This window comes from Varanus komodoensis, unplaced genomic scaffold (genome assembly GCF_004798865.1).
Source record: "Varanus komodoensis strain SLA01 unplaced genomic scaffold, ASM479886v1 scaffold58, whole genome shotgun sequence".
In the NCBI taxonomy this organism is placed as follows: Eukaryota; Metazoa; Chordata; class Lepidosauria; order Squamata; family Varanidae; genus Varanus; species Varanus komodoensis.
In genome coordinates, this window is record NW_025336197.1 from 560,599 (window position 1) to 580,984 (window position 20,386).

General features: G+C 38.7%; 1 protein-coding gene across 13 annotated transcripts in view; it reads right to left on the bottom strand.

Annotated features, from left to right (window-relative positions):
- TBC1D5 (TBC1 domain family member 5) overlaps nt 1-20,386 on the bottom strand; it is a 304,343-nt gene that overhangs the window by 229,388 nt on the left and 54,569 nt on the right. For 2 of the 13 annotated variants that reach the window (XM_044449375.1, XM_044449384.1), the window contains exon 3: nt 1,157-1,248. The exons of 10 other annotated variants lie outside the window; for them this stretch is intronic. The gene's annotated coding sequence lies outside the window, so the exon portion shown is untranslated. Of the gene's footprint in view, nt 1-1,156; nt 1,249-12,302; nt 12,436-20,386 lie in introns of all 13 variants that reach the window. One more of the 13 variants, XM_044449374.1, reaches the window with a different exon arrangement.

A 20,386-nucleotide genomic window follows, 5' to 3' on the forward strand; every position in this document is an offset into this window, starting at 1 on the left:
CTGTCATTTTCTTTCTTATTTACCACTGTCATGAGGAAATGCCTCATTTCAGTTTGTTTTTGCACTAGAAGTTCTACTCTGTGAAGATGTAGTTTGGAAAGCTGGATGGAATTATTTCCTAGTAAAACCAAATTATATGGTATCAGTGCCATATCTTTTCATGTTAAGCCAGAATTAATATATTGAATGGGAGTGGATCAATCGATCTGCTTGCTTTCTGCAATATTCCAAACTCAAGTTTGTTCCATCTCATTTCTGCATCAGTTTGCATTTTTAAGACATCATGAAAATTCACATATATTTTCATGTATATACAATTTCCCATAATATAGCAGTTTTAATATGCTTTCCCCCAAATGTAACGCATTTGTGCTCATTTTGTGATTGGATAACCACATCGCAAAGTTCAGAAAAGTGCACACAAAAAAAGTAAGATAATTGCATTTAATTCAGGAACTGCAAATTAGGTCTGTTTGTATTCAAATGCAAACAAACCAAATTTCACTCCCATCAGTTCTCTTCAACTCCAGGCAGTTTTGAAAAAATGATGATTATCTGTATCAACTTCAATAATTTGCTCCAGAGTTTGGAACAAAGAGAGCCTTGGCAGGTCAATTTCCAGACTAGATTATGTGAATGCAATTCGCTTGATCTTGCTGGATATTACAGTGACTTTTGACAGTATTTATCATATCTGTTTGGGATTAGGAAGGATGTCATTATGGTGGTTCTAGTCTTACTTGGATGGTACATCCCAGGTTTTTTTTTAATAAATTATTCAAAATGGTGGACATGTCATGAGTGGAGCTGCACATTGTGGACATGTCATGAGCGGAGCCAGCTGAAGCCGGGGGTCAGACTAGATGGCCTGGGTGACCCCTCCAGACTCGCTCTGTTTCTATGTTCTCCATGGCATTTGACTTGTGGACTCATCAGGACTCAATCTTATTTCCTATGCTTTTCAATGTCTATATGAAACTGCTGGCTGAGATGGTCTGGAAGCTTGGGCTACATTGTCACCAACACAGACAACATAGCTCTATCGCTCTTTCCACCAATGAATCCCAAAGAATCTGTCAATTTACTAAAATGCTCTTTTGAAATAGACATGGCTGAAACTTAATACAGATATTTTTGGACTAGGAAATGAACTGACCTGATCAAGGGATCAATCCAGTTGAAGATATGGTTGTAGTCCCCTGAAGTATCAGATGTACAGTTTGGGGTTTCTCTTGCATTCACTGGAGTCTGATGAAATTCAGGTGGAAGTGGTGACAAATAGTACCTTTTATCAGCCAAGGAAAAGATACCAGCTATACACTTATATAAAACTGTCAAAGCTAGTTATCACAATCCATTCTCTAGTTACAGTGGTACCTCAGCTCACAAATGCCTTGGTTCACAACCAAACTGGGTCGCAAACCAAACTGGTGATGAAGATCGCAGCTATCTCCCCCCCCCCCCACCCAAGTGGGCAGATGGCCACGATCACAGTTGCATTCGTGCAGGAAAGACGGGCGCAATCTTGGCCATCTTGCCCCCCCCCCCACCCGCACCCTTGCGGCCATCCCCCTCCCCCCCCCAGAGTGTATCTTTGAAAAGTAGAATATCAATATATTGAATCAGTAAATAATACCACTTATTTCTGGGTCTTAGTACTCCCCCATCTATTCAAAGGGACAAGTGTGTGTGTGTGTGTGTGTGTGCAAAATGAGGATAGTATGAAGGAGTGTCTACATGTTGAAATTGGCTGGCAGAAATATAGTAAATGGCTTGGGCAAAATATAACTTGCAGCTCTAAGTAGAGATCTGCCATGGATTAACCGTATAGACCAGTCACCTGTTGCTAAGCCTCAATACTTCTCAGCTGTGAAATGGGACACAAATTTTCTAGCATGCATGGTATTTCTAGCATGTGTGGTATAAATACTTAATATTCTTTCTCATGTAGTGACTACTGCAATATAGGCAGACTGTGTGTTTGACTATCTTTGTAGAATGTTGTTTGGTGTCATCTGCCTTTTTTTCATTAGTAGAAATTATTGTTCTATGTGCTTTTCACATGGTCCATTACGTATCTTTACCTATCATGTCATATCTCTGTGACTGCTCTCCAAGCTGCCAGACCTAAAATCTGGGCCTTCCCAGGTATATATACCCACAAAGTATCTGTGAAATGTTGGGGGGATTAAATAAAATTAAATTAAAAAGTAAAGGCGTATCACTTTCAAAACTGTGACCAACTGTTATATTGAGTGTGTAATAGAGTACTGGTTTATATATAAACAGTGTGTGAGAAAGGCATATTTACCCCATAAAAGGGGGGAAAAAGGTTCCTTTCATTCTCCGCTTGTGCACAAATGAATGGCTGCCAAGTGCCAGTACGCTGTCATGCACGTTCATGCTCCTAACTGCCATGTGAAAATTCTACAGCATGTCATTAACTTCTTTCTCTAAACCAAGTTTGGCAGCAAATGATTTATACAAATTGTGCATTATTTAACTTTCTACTTAGTGACAAACTGAACCAGACACAATATGCATAGTGAATTCTTTTGAAAAATGAAAGAGGTCCCCCTACTAAGGAACAGCACTATTAGGTACATCAAAAAAGATCAGAGGTAAAGTTTGGACTGTAAACACTCTGAATTATGCTTGTGGGACTGAAGATTTTCAATACATATTTTTGCTCATAGCTTAAAGCCTCATTATACCCACACTAAATAATTTTCTAATCCTCTGTTGAATGCATATGTTGGGAAAAAACTGGGCAGTCAGTCACGTAATGTTTTAGAGTTGATCTATCTGCATGATTTCAGTGCTGCCAACCTTTTTACATGGAGGTGGTAGCAAAATGATCTTTGGCGCAGAAACCTATTCAACACACCCGCACACTATCAAATGTTTCTCCCTGCTTTTCAATGGATCTGCTCAATAATAAAGTTAAAAAGCAATGTGTTTCCTGGGAGGAATTTTTTTTTCAAAGGAAATAAGAAGCAAGTCACTGTAAACACATTAGGTGTATGCAGCGAAAGTTACAGGTTTCAGAAAGGAAATGGGGAGAAGTGCGCTACTATCAGCATCAAGCATCTGTTGCTGTAGCATATGTATAAAATGTATAAAATGAATGCCAGAACAAGAAGACAATTTTATAGATCAACTGCTTGTCGCGTCGCCCACTAAACCAAGTCTTGAAATTGCAGCATTCAGTGTAGCCATCTGTTTATTTTCACTAACAAAACTCTGACCGTATCTTCAAGAGAAAAACTGTCAATATTTTAAAACACTAATATTGCTGCTAATCATTCCTTCATGCCTATTTCCTAATTTAGAGGGAAAAAGCAAGAGAGATCTGGATAACAGAGACCTAAGCAAATGCAGATGTAAATATCTGTTTTCCCTAAATAGCAGGAAAAAAAATTAAGTTGGCAATAGGAACTCTGCTCTACGAAGAAAGTTATTTTCCTATATGACAGGATGGAGCAGTCTTCTAACAGGATAAGTTATCTTTCAACTGGTGACAAAGAAGCACTTAGGGCCAGCTCACAGCTTGCTTTCTGCCAGTTTCTTTACTAAACAGAGTTGTCGGTGCATAAAATGTGCAATTTGTGAGGCCATAATCTCAACCCTATGATCCATGATCTCTGAAGCACCAACATCTCTTACAAATTGATGGTATATACGAGGTTACATGCGACACCGTTCACAATGACCATTGCCATGACTGAAGGAAGTGGCTAAAAGAATAACAAGCTGTTTTTGGGAAGTTTTAAAAAAATCTGAGCTGGTCTTAGTTTAATGCCATGCCTGAGAAAGGACTTGAACCCAACTCTCCTTGCAATTCTACCTTTTATATTACATAGGCTTTGCAATCAAGGGGATCCAGACATCTTACTTCCAGGCATATTTATGCAAGTTAAGTAGTAAACACTGTATCACATATGAGTGATAAAAGGTCAGAAATAATGGCCTTCTCTTTGAAAATAATTATCTCAATGAATCATTTACTTGAACTCAAGTACCACCAATTCCAGTGCAACCTCTTCTAGAGCAGGTAGCCAGGAATCAGAGCACAGGTAGTATATTTCCCTGGATTATATAAAAGAATAATCAACATGTGTGCAATGTATCAAAGTTCTTATTCAGGAGAATAACCTAACTAAAGCAGACCACACACTAATAAAGTGCAACTTAATAAATCATGTGGAATCTTATTTTGTTCAAACCCTTACTAACTCCTAGCACCATCTGTTACCATCAAAACTATATGACAAGATATGATATATAATTAATAGGTAAACAACAATCTAATTAAAATGGACAAATACTCCATGTTCCTGCCATTTGGGAACTCTAATTACAGACTAAATTTTAAGCTTGAATTAAATATTTAAGCTGGAAAATTAACTTTCCTTCTCGAGCCTTGAATACATTAATACAGATATGTGAAGCGACTTCCTGATGGGAACTTAAACATGTAATTTAGTTTCATCAAAGCAGTTACTAATTGTTAAGCAGCAGTACCTTACCATATGTACACAATAGCTATTTAGAGCTGAAAAGGTGGTTTTAAAGCACCCCTCTGCAACTCTTTTCTGACATAAATATAAAATGTATATACAGCACAGCAGTTTACACTACACATTGAAAATAAATTACATGGAAACTTCAGAATTCTGTGCTCTATATTTATATGCACAAATAGATCTAGAGAAGCAAGCATACTTTTGTCCAAGCAAGCTAGAACTTAAGTGGTCAGCCACTAATTAGAACATAGTTCTACAGTAAAAACAATCATATATATGACATTTTGACATGTTAGATTGATTTGAACCCAGATCACTCAGAAGTCATTTTATTAATCATTATTTGCAATGTGATTCTGTGCCTTAATGAAGTATCAAAAGGGAATCTTCTGTGAAAGAAGATGCCTAAAGTACAGACAGCAGGAAAAGAGTATAAATTTAGATGCCTGGGTCACTCTAGCACTTCTTAATGATACTAACAGTTGGCAATTACTAGTAGAGCAGTGTTACTAGTAAGTGAAATGTTGTAAAAATCTCTAGCAGTATTTTTCAAAGTCTCTCGGCATATTTTTTCATTGGATTGACTGGGGAAAATAAATTCTGTTCAGAATATCCATCTAGCTATTCTCCTAAGCAAGCTGCAGTAAAACAAATAGGAACTATGCAGGAGAGCATTAATTAGTAGTCCGGCAAGATACAAAAACAACAGCTCTAAGAGATGTAAGGACTTTACATGGATCACTGCCTTGCCGTGGCGAAAGGGCTTGTGTAGCACAATGAAGCTATGAGCTATGCTGCGCAGGGGCATCCAAGACAGTCAGGTCATAGCAGAGAACTCTCACAAAAGGTGATCCACTGGAGAAGAAAATGGCAACTCACTCAGGTATCTTTGCCATGACAACCCCATGCACAGTATCAACAGGCAAAGAGATATGACGCTGGAAGGTGGGCCCCTCAGGTTGGAAGGTGTCCAACGTACCACTGGGAAAGAGTGGAGGGCTAGTACTAGTAGCGCCAGAAATAATGAAGTGACTGGTCAAAGCCAAAAGGACACTCAGTTGCAGATCTATCTGACACTGAAAGGAAAATCCAATGCTGTAAAGAACAATACAGCATGGAAACTTGGAATGTAAGACCTATGAATCAAGGTAAGCTGAACGTGGTCAAACATGAGATGATAAGACTGAACATAGACATCTTGGGAATCAGTGAACTAAAATAGACAGGAATGGGGAAATTTAATGCAGAGGACCATCATGTAAACTACTGTGGGCAAGAATCCCTCAGAAAAAATGGAAAAGCAGTACTGGGATACAATCTTCATAGTCAATAAAAGAGTAGGAAAAGCAGTACTGGGATACAATCTCCAAAATGACGGAATGATCTCAGTTTAAATCCAAGGCAAACCATTCAACATCACAGTAGTCCAAGTCTATGCCCCAAACACTGATGCTGAAGAGGCTGAAGTAGACTGTTTCTATGAAGGCCTACACTAGAAATAACACCAAAAATGATGTCCTTATCATCATGGGGGATTGGAATGCTAAAGTAGGAAGCCAAAAGATAACTGGAATAACAGGCAAGTTTGGCCTTGGAGTACAAAATGAAGGCACAGGCTGGCAGAATTTTCTCAAAAGAACACACTGTTCCTAGCAAACACTCTTTTCCAACAACCCAAGAGATGATTCTACACATGGACATCACCAGGTGGTCAACACAGAAATCAGATTGACTATGTGCTCTGCAGCCAAATATGGAGAAGCTTTATACAGTCAGTAAAAACAAGACCAGGAGCTGACTGTGACTCAGTCCATGAGCTTTTTGTTGCAAAATTTAGGCTTAAGTTGAAGAAAGTAGGGAAAAGCACTAGGCCACTCAGGTATGACCTAAATCATATTCCTGATGAATATACAGTAGAGGTGACAAATAGATTTAAGGAATTAGATCTGATAGACAGAGTGCCTAAAAAACTATGGATGGAGGTTCGCAACATTGTACATGAGGTAAAAATGAAAACTATCCCAAAGAAAAAGAAAGAAAGCAAAATGGCTGTCTGACGAAGCTTTACAAATAGCTGAGGAAAGAAGGAAAGCGAAAGGCAAGGGAGAAAGGGAAAGATACACCCAATTGAATGCAAAATTCCAGAGAATAGCTAGAAGAAGGCCTTCTTAAATGTACAGTGTAAAATAGAAGAAAGTAATAGAATAGGAAAGACTAGAGATCTTTTCAAGAAAATTGGAGACATGGAGGGAACGTTTCATGCAAAGATGGGCATGATAAAGGACCAAAATGGCAGGGACCTAACAGAGGCAGAAGAAATTAAGAAGAGGTGGCAAAAGGAAAGAACTATACAAGAAAGATCTTAACATCCCTGATAACCACAATGGGGTGATCGCTGACCTCGAGCCAGACATCCTGGAATTTAAAGTCAAAAGGGCCTTAGGAGGTCTTAGCAACCACAAAGCTAGTGTAGGAGACAGTATTCCAGCTGAGCTATTCAAAATCCTAAAAGATGATACAGTTAAAGTGCTACACTCAATATGCCAGCACATTTGGAAAACTCAACAGTGGCCACAGGATTGGAAAAGGTCAGTTTACATTCCAATTCCAAAGAAGGGCAATGCCAAAGAATGTTCAAACTATTGCACCATTGCACTCATTTCACATGCTAGCAAAGTTATGTTCAACATCCTTCAAGCTAGGTTCCAGCAGTATGTGGACCAAGAAGTAGCAGAAGTAAAAGCAAGTTTTCGAAGAGGCAGAGGAACTAGAGATCAAATTGACAACATATGCTGGATCATGGAGAAAGTTAGGGAGTTCCAGAAAAACATCTACTTCTGTTTCATTGACTATGCTAAAGCCTTTGATTGTGTGGATCACAACAAATTGTGGCAAGTTCTTAAAGAGATGGGAGTACCAGACCATCTTATTTGTCTTTTGAGAAACCTGTATGTGGGTCAAGAAGCAACAGTGAGAACTGGACATGGAACTAGTGATTGGTTCAAAATTGGGAAAGGAGTATTGCTAGGCAGTATATTGTCACCCTGCCTATCTAAATAATATGCAGAGCACATCATGCAAAAGGCCGGGCTGGATGAATTAGTCAGAATTAAGATTGCTGGGAGAAATATCAACAACCTCAGATATGCAGATGATACCACTCTAATAGCAGAAAGTGAAGAGGAACCAAAGAGCCTCTTGATGCAGGTGAAGGAGGAGAGTGCAAAAGTTGGCTTGACATTCAACATTAAGAAAACTAAGATCATGACATCCAGTCCTATCACTTCCTGGCAAATAGATGGGGGCGAAATGGAGGTAGTGACAGATTTTATTTTCCTGGGCTCCAAGATCACCACAGACAGGGACTGCAGCCAAGAAATTAAAAGACTCTTGTTCCTTGGGAGGAAAGCTATGGCAAATCTAGACAGCATGCTAAAAAACAGAGACATCACCCTGCCGACAAAAGTGCGTATAGTCAAGGCTATGGTTTTCCCAGTTGCAATGTATGGCTGTGAAATTTGGCCTTATGGAAGGCTGAGTGCCAAAGAATTGAGGCTTTTGAATTGTGGTACTGGAGGAGATGCCTGCGAGTGTCTTGGCCTGCAAGGAGATCAAACTAGTCAGTCTTAGAGGAGATCAACCCTGACTACTCTTTAGAAGGCCAGATACTGAAGATGAAACTCAAATACTTTGGCCACCTAATAAGAAGGATGGACTCTCTGGAGAAGACCCTAATGCTGGGAACAATTGATGGCAAAAGAAGAAGGGGTTGGCAGAGGATGAGGTGGCTAGATGGAGTCACTGAAGCAGTCAGTGTGAGCTTAGGTGGACTCCGGGGGATGGTGGAGGACAGGAGAGCATGGAGGAATGACTTCACAACTAGCATAGCATAATCCAACACTCTCCCACACACACTTTATCATTTTTCAACATCAGTCACAGGTGGCTCTCTGGAGGCAAAAACTGGAACTCGTAGCTTACTATGAAGTCATTACTAACTGAAGACAGCTTGAAGTATAAGAAAGCATTAGAAAGAATTCATCTGGGCTGATATGGACTATGGCTGCTGTCAAGTAGCTAGGATTTCTAAGCATAACAATCACTGATCCGGCTAAAGTCTAAGATTCCTAGCATTCTTTTAAAAATAAGCAAATAAGAAGTCTAGTCTTTGTCTAGGCACAGTTTTTACCAGTCATTAAAGAAACTCTGTTTCTGACTTCAAGAATTCTAACCATTGATCATTTCTGTGAAGGCTGTCATAAAAGAGAAAATGATATTATGTTTCATTTCCCCCTCCGTTACATGCACTTACCAATAAGGAAGACACAAGTGGAATTCACCCTGCCTCCATGTCAGTGATACCAACTTGCTCCCCCCCACCCCCTAGGGTGCAGTCACTCATACATAGCTCCCTGTGCAATAAAAAGGTAAAGGTAAAGGTTTCCCATTGACATTAAAGTCCAGTCATGTCTGACTCTAGGGGGCAGTGCTCATCTCTGTTTCCTAGCCGAGGGAGCCAGCGTTTGTCTGCAGACAGTCTCCGTGGTCATGTGGCCAGCATGACTAAACACTGAGGTGCACGGAACGCAGTTATCTTCCCACCAAATTGGTACCTTTTTATCTACTTGCATTTTCATGCTTCTGAACTGTAAGGTTGGCAGGAGCTGGGACTGAGCAACGGGAACTCACTCTGTTGTGCGGATTCAAACTTTTGCTCAACCAGCCCAGCAGCACAGCAGTTTAAACCACTGCGCCACCTGCATCCCTCCATGTGCAATACAGTCTTCCTAATTATGCATTGCAAACCTGGATTTGTGCATGTGTACAGTGGATGGAAGAAAGTTTTCACCTAGGGCTATGTCTTTATTGTGAGGTTACGCTAAGAGACAAAACTCCCAAATTCATGCAGTTCTGTTCATACAGATTCTCCCATTTTCTTCCACTTGGTTTCTAATTTCCTTTCCTTCTACCTTTGTTATCCATGTCTCTCCTGCATATGTGGCTGGCCTTGACTTTCAATCTCTCTGCCTTGTCCTGTGATGTCCTTACTCTAGGCTTTTTTCCTAGGTTCTATTCTGCTCTTTCTGTCCTATTTTCTGTCCTATTTTCCATGCCAAAACTGCCTCACTTCCTCCCTTCTCTCTCTCTGAATAATAATATATCACAATTTGCTTATATTTTATTTTCACAAGAGAACTGGGCTTTCCAGATGCGATGGTTCTAACTGAAACCTTTTTTCCCCCCTAATCTCTTTTGTATGTGGTAAAGTATAATAAAGCACTGTAAGGTACGTGAAGAGGTACTATTTTCCTTTTAACAATTTTACAAGTCTTAATTATCAAAGCAATTTTTGTACATGAGCTGGTAGGAAACACCACTGAAATCAGCAGGACAATCTTCCAAGTAATGTTTCATAGAACTAAAACTTTTTTTCTGCTGAATGTGATTTTTAAAAAATCCAGAACTTACACTGCTGTAATGAAGCAATAATTGCCTGTTTTGACATTTCCATATTTTGTTGTTACAACCTGAATTGGCAATAGTTTAACCAGAATAGCTTCTACTTGATATACCCAAGATACTTAACACGGTGAGGGTGCAAAATATTTTTAGTGTTGCACAAAAATTAAAATTTGAAGTTTTCAAATGTGCTGCCATCAGTACACTGGTGACACAAAATTTTATTTCATTTCATCCTCATTAGCTGTAGATATGCTAAATTGTTTGCTGGCTGTGACATAGACTGGATGAGAGTGCTGTGTGCACAGGCAACAGCAGCCATAAGGGCTGTGGTCTGTTTATACATTTGATGGGGACTGGAGTTGGAGCAGTTTTAGAATGCCAGCAATGACAGCATCAGATCAAGGTCAGGGAGTGCCTGCAGTTCAAGCACTGTTGCCCTAGCTGGGTGGTGGCGGCGGCAACCAACCATTTCATGGGAATGAAGACATAGCCCAGCAAGGAGAACTGGGGGTGGAAGATGTTAAGAGCTCTGATCTGCCAATGGGCGAACAGGAGGCCGGTTCAGGGTCTGCCCAAGGCCTGCACCAAGAGCTGAATAGTCTGCCAGAGAGAAGTGATGTAAATAGCTAGGAACAAGTTCATAGCCTGATAATATTAAAAATATTACAACTTCTGCGTATCTTTTAAGTCAGCAGTCCCAAAGAAAGAGAATTCTGCTTGAGGAATAGTAGTGTGATATTTGAAACTAGCATTTATTATTTTAAGTAAAGATTGATCTTTTCAACTCATTTTTCTTAATATTAGTATTTTCTTAATATTACTCTATGAAGGAAAAAAAGAATGTATCAGTAAAAGTATTACTGGACTGTTATAGAAGGTGATCCATGTCACACAGATTTACCACGTATTTTATATGAATGTGCCAACATAACTGAATAAAAGGCCCCTTCTATATCTTCATGACAATGCAGTCCTGAAATTCAGTGGATAGTGTTCCGGTATGATGAGTACCATGACTAGATTTACTGAATCCAATTTGCAGGGTGGAAGAAGTATACAGGTGACTTTTGCCTCCTGCAGCACCCTTTGAATACTGAAGGTAGTGGCCAGCAACATTGGATGGAGCTGTCCATGTCCATTTTACAATATGCATGTGGAGTTATAGTAATGAGACTTTCCTCTCAAAGTTTTGACTGATAACTTTGCTGGGAATACAATGATTTTATTCATTTCTAAAGTTCTAGGATATCTGCTAGGAATTGAGAACCTACTGTAAAGAGGTCATAAAGAGGTCTGTATCTGAAATCACATTTTAAAAGCCTGAAAATAAGTTTTGGTCATTTTTTCTTACCATATTGATTTGGCATCACAAACAAAGGCATAACATTTTACAGAAAAGCTGGACTTCTATTATAAAAGCCTTAACAGACCTAATCATTTTCTACTGATAAACTAGTCCCATTTTGGGTTAAGACAACAGAAGGTATAAAATACTGTTGTTGAGACAACTGGCACATTTGCAAATAGTTTTTCCAGTGTTTGTGTCTTCATGCATTAATGAAATTTGGTGCAACATATTCTGTAAGGAGTGGGGGATTTTTGTTTGCTTGCTTCTGCCTAAGACATACTATTACTTAAAATGTGGCAGTTTCACTAAAACTATAGGCCGTAGAAAAGAGTTCATCTGATCTTGTCTCTCAGCTTTTGGAAACAACACAATTCATGCATTATAAACACCTAAAGAGTAAGCTTCTGACTAGTTGGTTAAGAGGGAAACATACCACAGATGACGTTACAGGTATAGGCCACATTCCAGACAGTTCCTGTATTTTTGAGCTCATGCATTTGTGGCTATGATTTCCCCCCTTTCATTTGCTGGCTATAATACACTCTCAAATAAATCCCTGCATAACATCTCAAGCCATGAGTTAAACCTGTAGGAATTCTAAACACAGCCTTGTGTGGCAGTTTTTCAGATATTACCAATCTAAAGATTTGTGTCTGAAGGTCATGGGCAGGGTGTGTGTCTGTGTGTGTGTGTTCTCTATGTGGGAATGTGACTAGGGGCATGCAAGCTATTCCCTGGAAACCAAAGTATTTTAGAAATGTATACTCTGTGGTGCATATTTTTGACCCAGCTTTAAAAATTGTGTTAACATTTATGTGATTTTAAGAAACACCACCACCATTATCATTCCCATCTTTCCCAGCCACAATTATGGACTAAACTTATGAGCACCTATCTATAAAATATCTTCAAGCAGGTACAAAGGCAACTAACATTTAGCAGGATCAAGTAGTGAGAAAACAAACCTTTATCTTTTTCCATTTTGAAACATAAACATGAAAAATTCTCCATCCTTCATACAATATGAACTGCAGCTGCTTTTTATCATATGGTATCTCATTTGCAGCAAACACCATTTAAAATGTACTTCAAAGCATCCTGATGAAATAAAAAATAAATAGTATATAGCTTCATGCATTATGATATTTTTAATTGTATAAAATGCTGAGCATGTAGCATGTCATGTGCACAGTGCAAAAGCAACACTTTGACCATAAACCTAGGGCATTCTGCACCTTCAATCAAACCATTGCAATTAATATGAAATTCTAAATACGGAATATAATGCCACATAAATACTATAACAGCCAAGTCCTGTCTAAGAAGCCATATGTTTTTTCCCATTGTTCAAAAAAAGGAGATGACTTCCCGTCACTTATGTTTCTGATTAGCAAGGTGATTTATGCCACAATCACTAAAAATGCCAGCAAGTGAATGAGAAAATGCATAGTGACTGCACCAGATGTGCACAATAAACAGGAATCCCATTGTAATCTCTGGTACTTAGTTTATATGAAGGTAATGTAAGAAACACTCTTGGATATGGCAAAGTCACTTTTTTTTACATTTGACTATAAATGATATGAAATAAATTGTGTGTTTTATACTTTATGGCATGCATACATTGATAAATTAGGTACAGTTTTGTATCCCGACTTATCTTCAAGACAAACCTGGCTAAGATCATGGGGATTAATTGCTTCAGAAGTGTGAAATGCAGCTTTTCCATTCTTTTCTGCACACTCAGTGAAGAAACAATGATTAATCACTGTTTAACTATTCTCTTGAGGATCTACAAGATTGCCAAAGCAGGACTTATCCTCATAAATCCAAAAAAACAGAGGTTTAGATTTGTTGCCAACAACTGAACGAACATGAACTTAAAGCCATTCGTTATCAGATTAAAACCATGTCAAGGCTTTAGAACCTTACAAGCACAAAATTCTCTTTAAATCTTCAATGAAACAATGGGGATTGCATTATCAAATGAGATTATTTTTTTAGAAACAAAACAAATATTTCTGTATTTGCACATACACCTGGAAAATTGTCTCTCCGAAATCAAACACAAAAGAATAGTCTAAATCTAGATTAACAGACTCAAAATGCATACTAAAAATAATAAAGATATGAGTACAAATACCAATTAATATCAATGTTGTTGTTGCAAAATATCAACTTGATACTTGAAAACATGAGCCTTCTATTTGAATTCTAATTTTGAGAGAGAAAATAAAAATCTATTTCAGAGGTGCAGATAAGTTACCATTTCAAAACAATAAAAGTGTTATTTTATAAGTGTTATTATATATTTAAAACAAATATCTAATTCTATTTTTATTAATATATCATATATATTTATTTTTCAAAATACCAGTTTATATTGATGATAAAACTTGACTGAAAGGACTAGTGAAAATAAGAATTGGGTGAACTGGGAGGAAACTTCATTTCTATGAAAGGCAGAGGAATGGGTGCAGAATGGGGGAACAGGATGCTGTGGTTTCCTTGGCAACTTTTCAATCTAAAGGGGGGCTTTTCCTGCAAGTTGAGATATTTTATGCCTGTGGATGTGGATTAGCTTCTGGATTCTGAGGCAAAAATAACAGCAGTGAAGGACAGTCAACAGGTTGTTGTGAAAGAAACCTTTCTACTGAAGTTCAGAAAAATTTGCCTGAAACTTTCCATAGCCCTCCATGTACCTGATGAAGTAGGTTACATTTCATGAAAGCTGATGCCAGAACAAAATAGTTCATCTTTAAATTACACAACACTCTTTGTTGTTTTTGTTTAGAAAAATCATTATTTCCCATGAGCCTGCAGCCAGGCAACTTTCCCTATCTTGGAATACTATAAGCACCAATATCCAATCTACTTCTCTTCAATATGAAGTAAACTATAAGCAATCTTCATAATTCGATTCATGATGTGCTTAGCATCCCTTCCTGCCTATATTACCAAAATGTGGCTGGACAAAGCAGCTATGCCTCTTTCTTTCAGGCTACTTAGAAATCCTGAAAGATAATTTTTTTAAATGATCCAATTTTATTTTATGAGATACACCTCCATCTCCCTGTGTTATGGCAGTTCAGTATCTCAAAAGAAGGAACCAAGCAATGTAAGTCTTTAGTACTCATTTTTTATCACTTGATGATTGCCATATTTGAGGAAGCAGAATTCAGAATGCCAAAAACAACAGAATCCTTAGTCTGTTCTTCATCTTGTTTTGGATAAAGAGGCACTGAAAAATTTCTTCAGTGTAGCAGCCCCACTCATATGCAACAGATACTCAAGGGATACAAAGTAATGGCCCTTTCCTCTAAGAGTTGCTACCAACATAGTTCATCATGCTATTCTCTTGTGTGATTTGCCTGATGTGTTTAATTTATCTGTAATTAATTACTTTACATGCACTTTACTGCAGTATACCTACTTCTATTCTTATGGTACAGTGTCTTCTATACTTGTGGTGCACCGGATTTCAGAGCCCTGTAGTATCATGTTAAATTTTAGCTTTTTGGTACCTTTCACTTCCAGGGTTCCACTGTTACATTTAATATCTGTCTCCAATACAATCAGTAGTTTCACTTTTGGGGCCACAATATAAATGAATAAGCCTCCATAAAAATGGAAGATGGCATTTCATGTTTTGAAGAGTAAAGTTTCCAGAATAGTGATTTATTTATTTAAATCATTTTTAGCAATTTTTAGACAGATCTCAAGATGGCTTATAAAACCAAAAATGTAACAGCATATTAGGTAACATAATTTCAATATATAAAAATATGCAGTAAAAACAATTCTATATTCTACAATAAAATCAAAACTTTTGACCTGGCACTAAAATGAATAGCACCTTAGTGCCAGACACATGTCTCTGGGGAGCTGGGGCTCTACCATAGAAAAGACCCTTCCCCAGATAGCCACTCATCTAACCTATTTTGGACAGAACTCCCACAGAAGGACCTCAGCAGAAGATCACAGTTTGGGAAGGTGTATATGAGACATGTTTCACAGTCCCCAATAATTTTTTTGTACTGAATATTGGTTCCTAATGTATCTACTTCTCAGTATTGGGGACTTGAGTGACTCACTCCCAAGTCTGACTCAAGTGGCATCAGCAATTCGAGTCAAACTTGATTCAAGAGCAATGAGTGAGTGACTAAACTTGAGATTTCTTGCTGTTTTTACACTGAGTCACTCCAGGGTTTACTGTCCACCTCTGATGTATGGCAGGCTATCCTGGGGCGATCCTGGCTATCCTGGGGCGATCCTGGCATCTGTGATGGGCTGGAAGGCAGGCATGAACACAACAGAGATGGTGGGAGGGAAGGAGTTTCAATGGGGCAGGGGCATCTTCTGGTCCCAAAGTGACTGGGGGCAAGTCTAGGGTAGAGACAAGTCAAGGAATTCCGGAAAAGATGAAAGTGGTATGAGAAACTGGATCCAACCGAATCCAAATTAGTTTATCTTTCTCTTAAGGAGCTGCACATGCAGCTTGAAAGTTTTTGTTATTTTAGTACTTAACATAAAAACACAAGTAGTATTAGCACTTGTATTTAGATAATAGAAAGCTTTAAGGAAAGTTGACCTTGCCTCAGTAACATATATCCTTGTTACATTCAGACTTGATTACTGTAATGTGCTATATGGAAGCTAACCTTAATATGATTGGGAAAGTAACAACTGGTGCACAATGTAGCAGCCACAATAATTGTAGGAGGTAAGCATTCCAATCAGAGTAACAATTATTCAAGGCCAGCTACTTAGGTGTCTATTCATTTCCAGCCACAGTTCAAGTACTGGGATTAAATAACTCCCAAAGAGCTTGGGGTAAGATTATCTGAAGAACCTCCTAGCCCATATAAGTCTGCATGAGTATTAAGATGAGCAACTGAGACCTACGTTCTGCTCTAACAGGCCTTTTCTGTGGTGGTACCAAATATGGAATGCCTTCCCCTGACTCAGATGAATTTTGCAGATTTACATTTGACAAATTTTAGCATACTGTGCTTTTTACTAACATTTTCTCTGTTGCTGCCACTTTATGTAATATCTTGCTCTTTTTAATCTGTTATGTACTGAATGTCAATTTTTGATGATTGTGTATATATTTTATATTTTTATTTATATTGGAATTCACTTTGTTGACTGTAATTAAAAAAAAAGGTTTTCCAGGGGCCCAAGAATTTTGCTACATAAGGAAGTTCATTATTATATGAACTGATCATTATTCATTCCTTCTCATGGACAGGTGAGATTTTTGCTTCCTACAACTCTATAAAGTTTTTTTTCCCTAAGTCCAATCATGAGGAGCTGCATTGAATAGGCTGTAAGAAAAAGATATATAGAAAGATCTATTTCACAACATACCCATAATAAAAGTTATTGTCAGTTATAAGTTACTGTTACCAAGGGACTGCAATAATTTATGTAACATCTGTTTTCATATTTTTCTAATTAACATAAATATTTAACGTGTAAATGCTCAGGCTACTTATATTTGCTGATTTCCCACTCTTCTTTTTTAAAAAGTGTATACTTCTAGAAATAGACAGAACCTTATATTTAACAGGGGATGTGGTTAGGAGGGCAGTAAACAATCAATCCTGCGGAAATGTAGGTAAAGTCAGTTGGAACACTGAAAGGAATATGTTGCAAAATTAATAATGTCAAATGTGTCATCATGCCTTCTAATATATATTTGAAAACCAGTTCTTACTATGTTCTCACTTATGTAGCCAAGGAACACACTACACAGGAAAAGATGTATCAGGAGATTCAGGTAACCCAGGGATGTGCAGAAGTATAAAAGAGTATAAAAACATCTCAAGGAGAGTGTAATCTAAAACAGACCTATACCAAGTAAATGGCACAGAACATTGAGATACAAGCACCATTCAGGTATTATGTTTCTGAGTTGAACAAACATGCAAAGATGAAGATGCTACTGTTCCCCCTGTTCTCTTCACTTTCCAAATGAGGGCAACAGACTCAGGTTTCAAAATTGATGGGAAAGAATCCCAATGCAGACATCCACCCTTAAGACACGACAAGCAGTGAAAATGGGGGGAAAGGGGCATGTTGGACCTGGTGTGCTTATCTTTGCTCATGTGTCTGTTAAACTCAAAAACAGAATAGCTAGCTGTACTGGGCTTGGCAGGGTTAGGGTTAGGATTAGGATTAGGGCTGGGGCTAGAGTTAGGATTAGGATTAGGGCTGGGGCTAGAGTTAGGGCAAGAATGGAGAGAGAATGGAGTGGTTAGAAAAGGATGAGACACGTAACAGTTAAAGGCTACATAGAGAAGACCATAGAAGTAATTTCCTAGTTCCGACTAATAAGATATTTTTAAATGTACCCAGGGTGAAAATGAGAGTACTGTGATCACCCACTTTCCAAAAACAAAAGCTACCTGCAGTAGTAGCAAAAAGAATTCCTGTTCTTTTTTAACTTCATTATTTAGAGTGGAGCATTAACAAAAATACTAATAAAAATGCTGTTCCTCCTCCATAGATGAGGTGAAAGGGGGTTGAGGTTGGCTTATAAGAGCCCAGCAATATTCACTTGGAATAATACAAGTCAAGCTCTAAGTGGTTTGTAACAACCTTGCAGAATTGTTCAGGGCTACTAGTCCACTAAGAGGACTTAAGAGGATGAGCTGAAGTTGAAAGTACATTGCAAGATCAGCATGAGACTTCTTGCCACTGCCATGGAGGGGGAGCTGAAGGTGCTGCTGTGCGCTGCTGCAGGTGGTGGGGTCCTGGGTGCCACCATGGTTGCTACTGAGGGTAGGGTTCTAGGGGAATGCAAACCACTGTCCACCACTGATGGGGGTGGAGGAGCATGAATCATCACTGCACACCACTGTCAGGGCAGAATACAAACCCTCACTGCCTTCTGCCTTTCGCTCAGTTCTGTGTTCTGAGGAGTACCTATTAAAGTGTGGCACTGGCATGAAGGTCTCTATGGAGAGCTGCTCTGGTACTTCTCACTACCAAGGGATGTGCTATGCAGGGCTGTGAATCTGATGGACTTTGCCAATTCAGTCTTCCTGCTTCTGTTTCCTTTTCCCCACAGACCATTGCTGCAGCAGGGGAGTGGCTCTATTCAAAATGAGGTCTATCTCAAGACACCAGCCTTTGCCACAGCAGGAGAGTGGCCAACGAGATTTTGAGAAGCATAGCATGGTGTCAGAGCTGGCCATATCAAGTGTCCCAGCAGTGGACCCATGGGTTCCGCTACTTCAGGCATGGGACTCAACCTGTTTCGTAGAAAGGCCAGTCCTGGTACACAGCTAAAAATGTTTTCACTCAGAAGAAAATGTGCACATCAAATAAATCTCACTCAATGCAAACCTTGTTTTTCCGCAGCCCATTCAGCCACAGACTGAGGTGACACAAGCAAGACAAGGCTACACTGATCATTTTGTTCAGGGTGCCACTTTATTCTGTGTAACCATAATCTCCAAATCGAACTGTAGTTAAATCACTGGACTCTAATGTACGCCAATTAGAAGGAATTAGAAAAATTTGAAAAACCACTGTGGGCACCACCACAAATGCTTAATTTGTAGATTGTCACTTTGGTGTCTACCTGTCACGTTCATGGCTTTGTGTTATGCAGCTAAATCCTATGTTATCTTCTGGACATTGCAATATCTTTTTAATAAAGGATTGTCTAATTTCGCTAACTTTTGGGGGTATAATACAGCTAATGCTTCTTTCAAACATATGCTTTGGAATTGTCTGTAGTTGCTTCTTTGGATGAGGATGTTAGTACACAGATACATTTGGCACTGGAAGAGTCTTTAATATTTGCTGATGTATAGACTCATTTACATTATTTGCTTCGTGGAAATTAATTAATGGTCCATGAAAATGGATCCCCCATGCCCTTTTGACAGCTAAAAGACTGATATTACAACAATGGAAATAAATTTTCACCTCCTATCATCAGTGGATGAGGACCTGACAACACCTTTAATATTTGTGCAGCTGCTATAGGGACACCACCTTCAAATGAATATGGATATTTCATCTTCTTTTTTGTGTGTAATTTCTATCTGTATTTCAAATGTTTTCATTGCTATCAATATATATACATAGAAATACATGTATGCATATGTAAAAAATAGAAAAGCTTTAAAAAAGTGTTTTGCAGCTGCCTGCATCCAACACACTGGAGACCTCTACACTGGCATCATTTGTCGTGCCCACAGGTGACACAGAACCTGTGAGTGCTGCACTTGGAACCGCTGAAGTAGACTCAGTGTTCCAAACCTCACAAAGCTAGTGAGTTTTTCTGCACAGGCATAAGATGCAATATATTAGGCTCTGGTGCATTTAAGAATATAACTCAGGAATGAAGTCCAATCGCCCTCCCCCCACAGTTTAGGAGATCCCCAGATGATCACACAGAGAATAGGAGATGATGAGGGAGCAAACAGGCCTACCATCAGCACTTGTGCTGTGATGGGCAAGTCAGAACTCAGTGGGACTGATTGCTTCCTGCAACATCCTTTGTTATTTTAAAAGGATTTTATAGTTCAGGGTGGCAGGACAGGCACATATATGATTACAGATGCCATTTCATTATTTTAGCTTAAAATATATTATCCTTTAAAAAAATGGTACAGGCTCCCAAATAAAAGTGTTTTGTATCAGTGTGGCAGACACAAACTATTTTGTTCTTATACCATTGATGGTGTTATGATTTAAATGACTTGGATGCTACAGTTGATACAGATCAGTGGTTTCTGCTTGTTGAGCTATAATGAATATGTTTCATTGTGTGAGCTCAAAGGGTATGAACAAGATTCTTGGAGAAATGTATGCAGGATGCTTACTTTATCTGCTTAAAAATGTGGCCAATGGGGACAGGTTCAGAGAGTAAATTCCTCTTTATGGCAAGATGTTATTGAGGTAGGAACTCTGTCAAAAGCATTAGCAACAACAGATCCTTCCTGAACCTTACCATATCCCCTAATTTCTAGGTGGTGTCCTGTATACCCTTTTTGAACAAGGGGCCAGAGTATGTGGTGATTTCTCC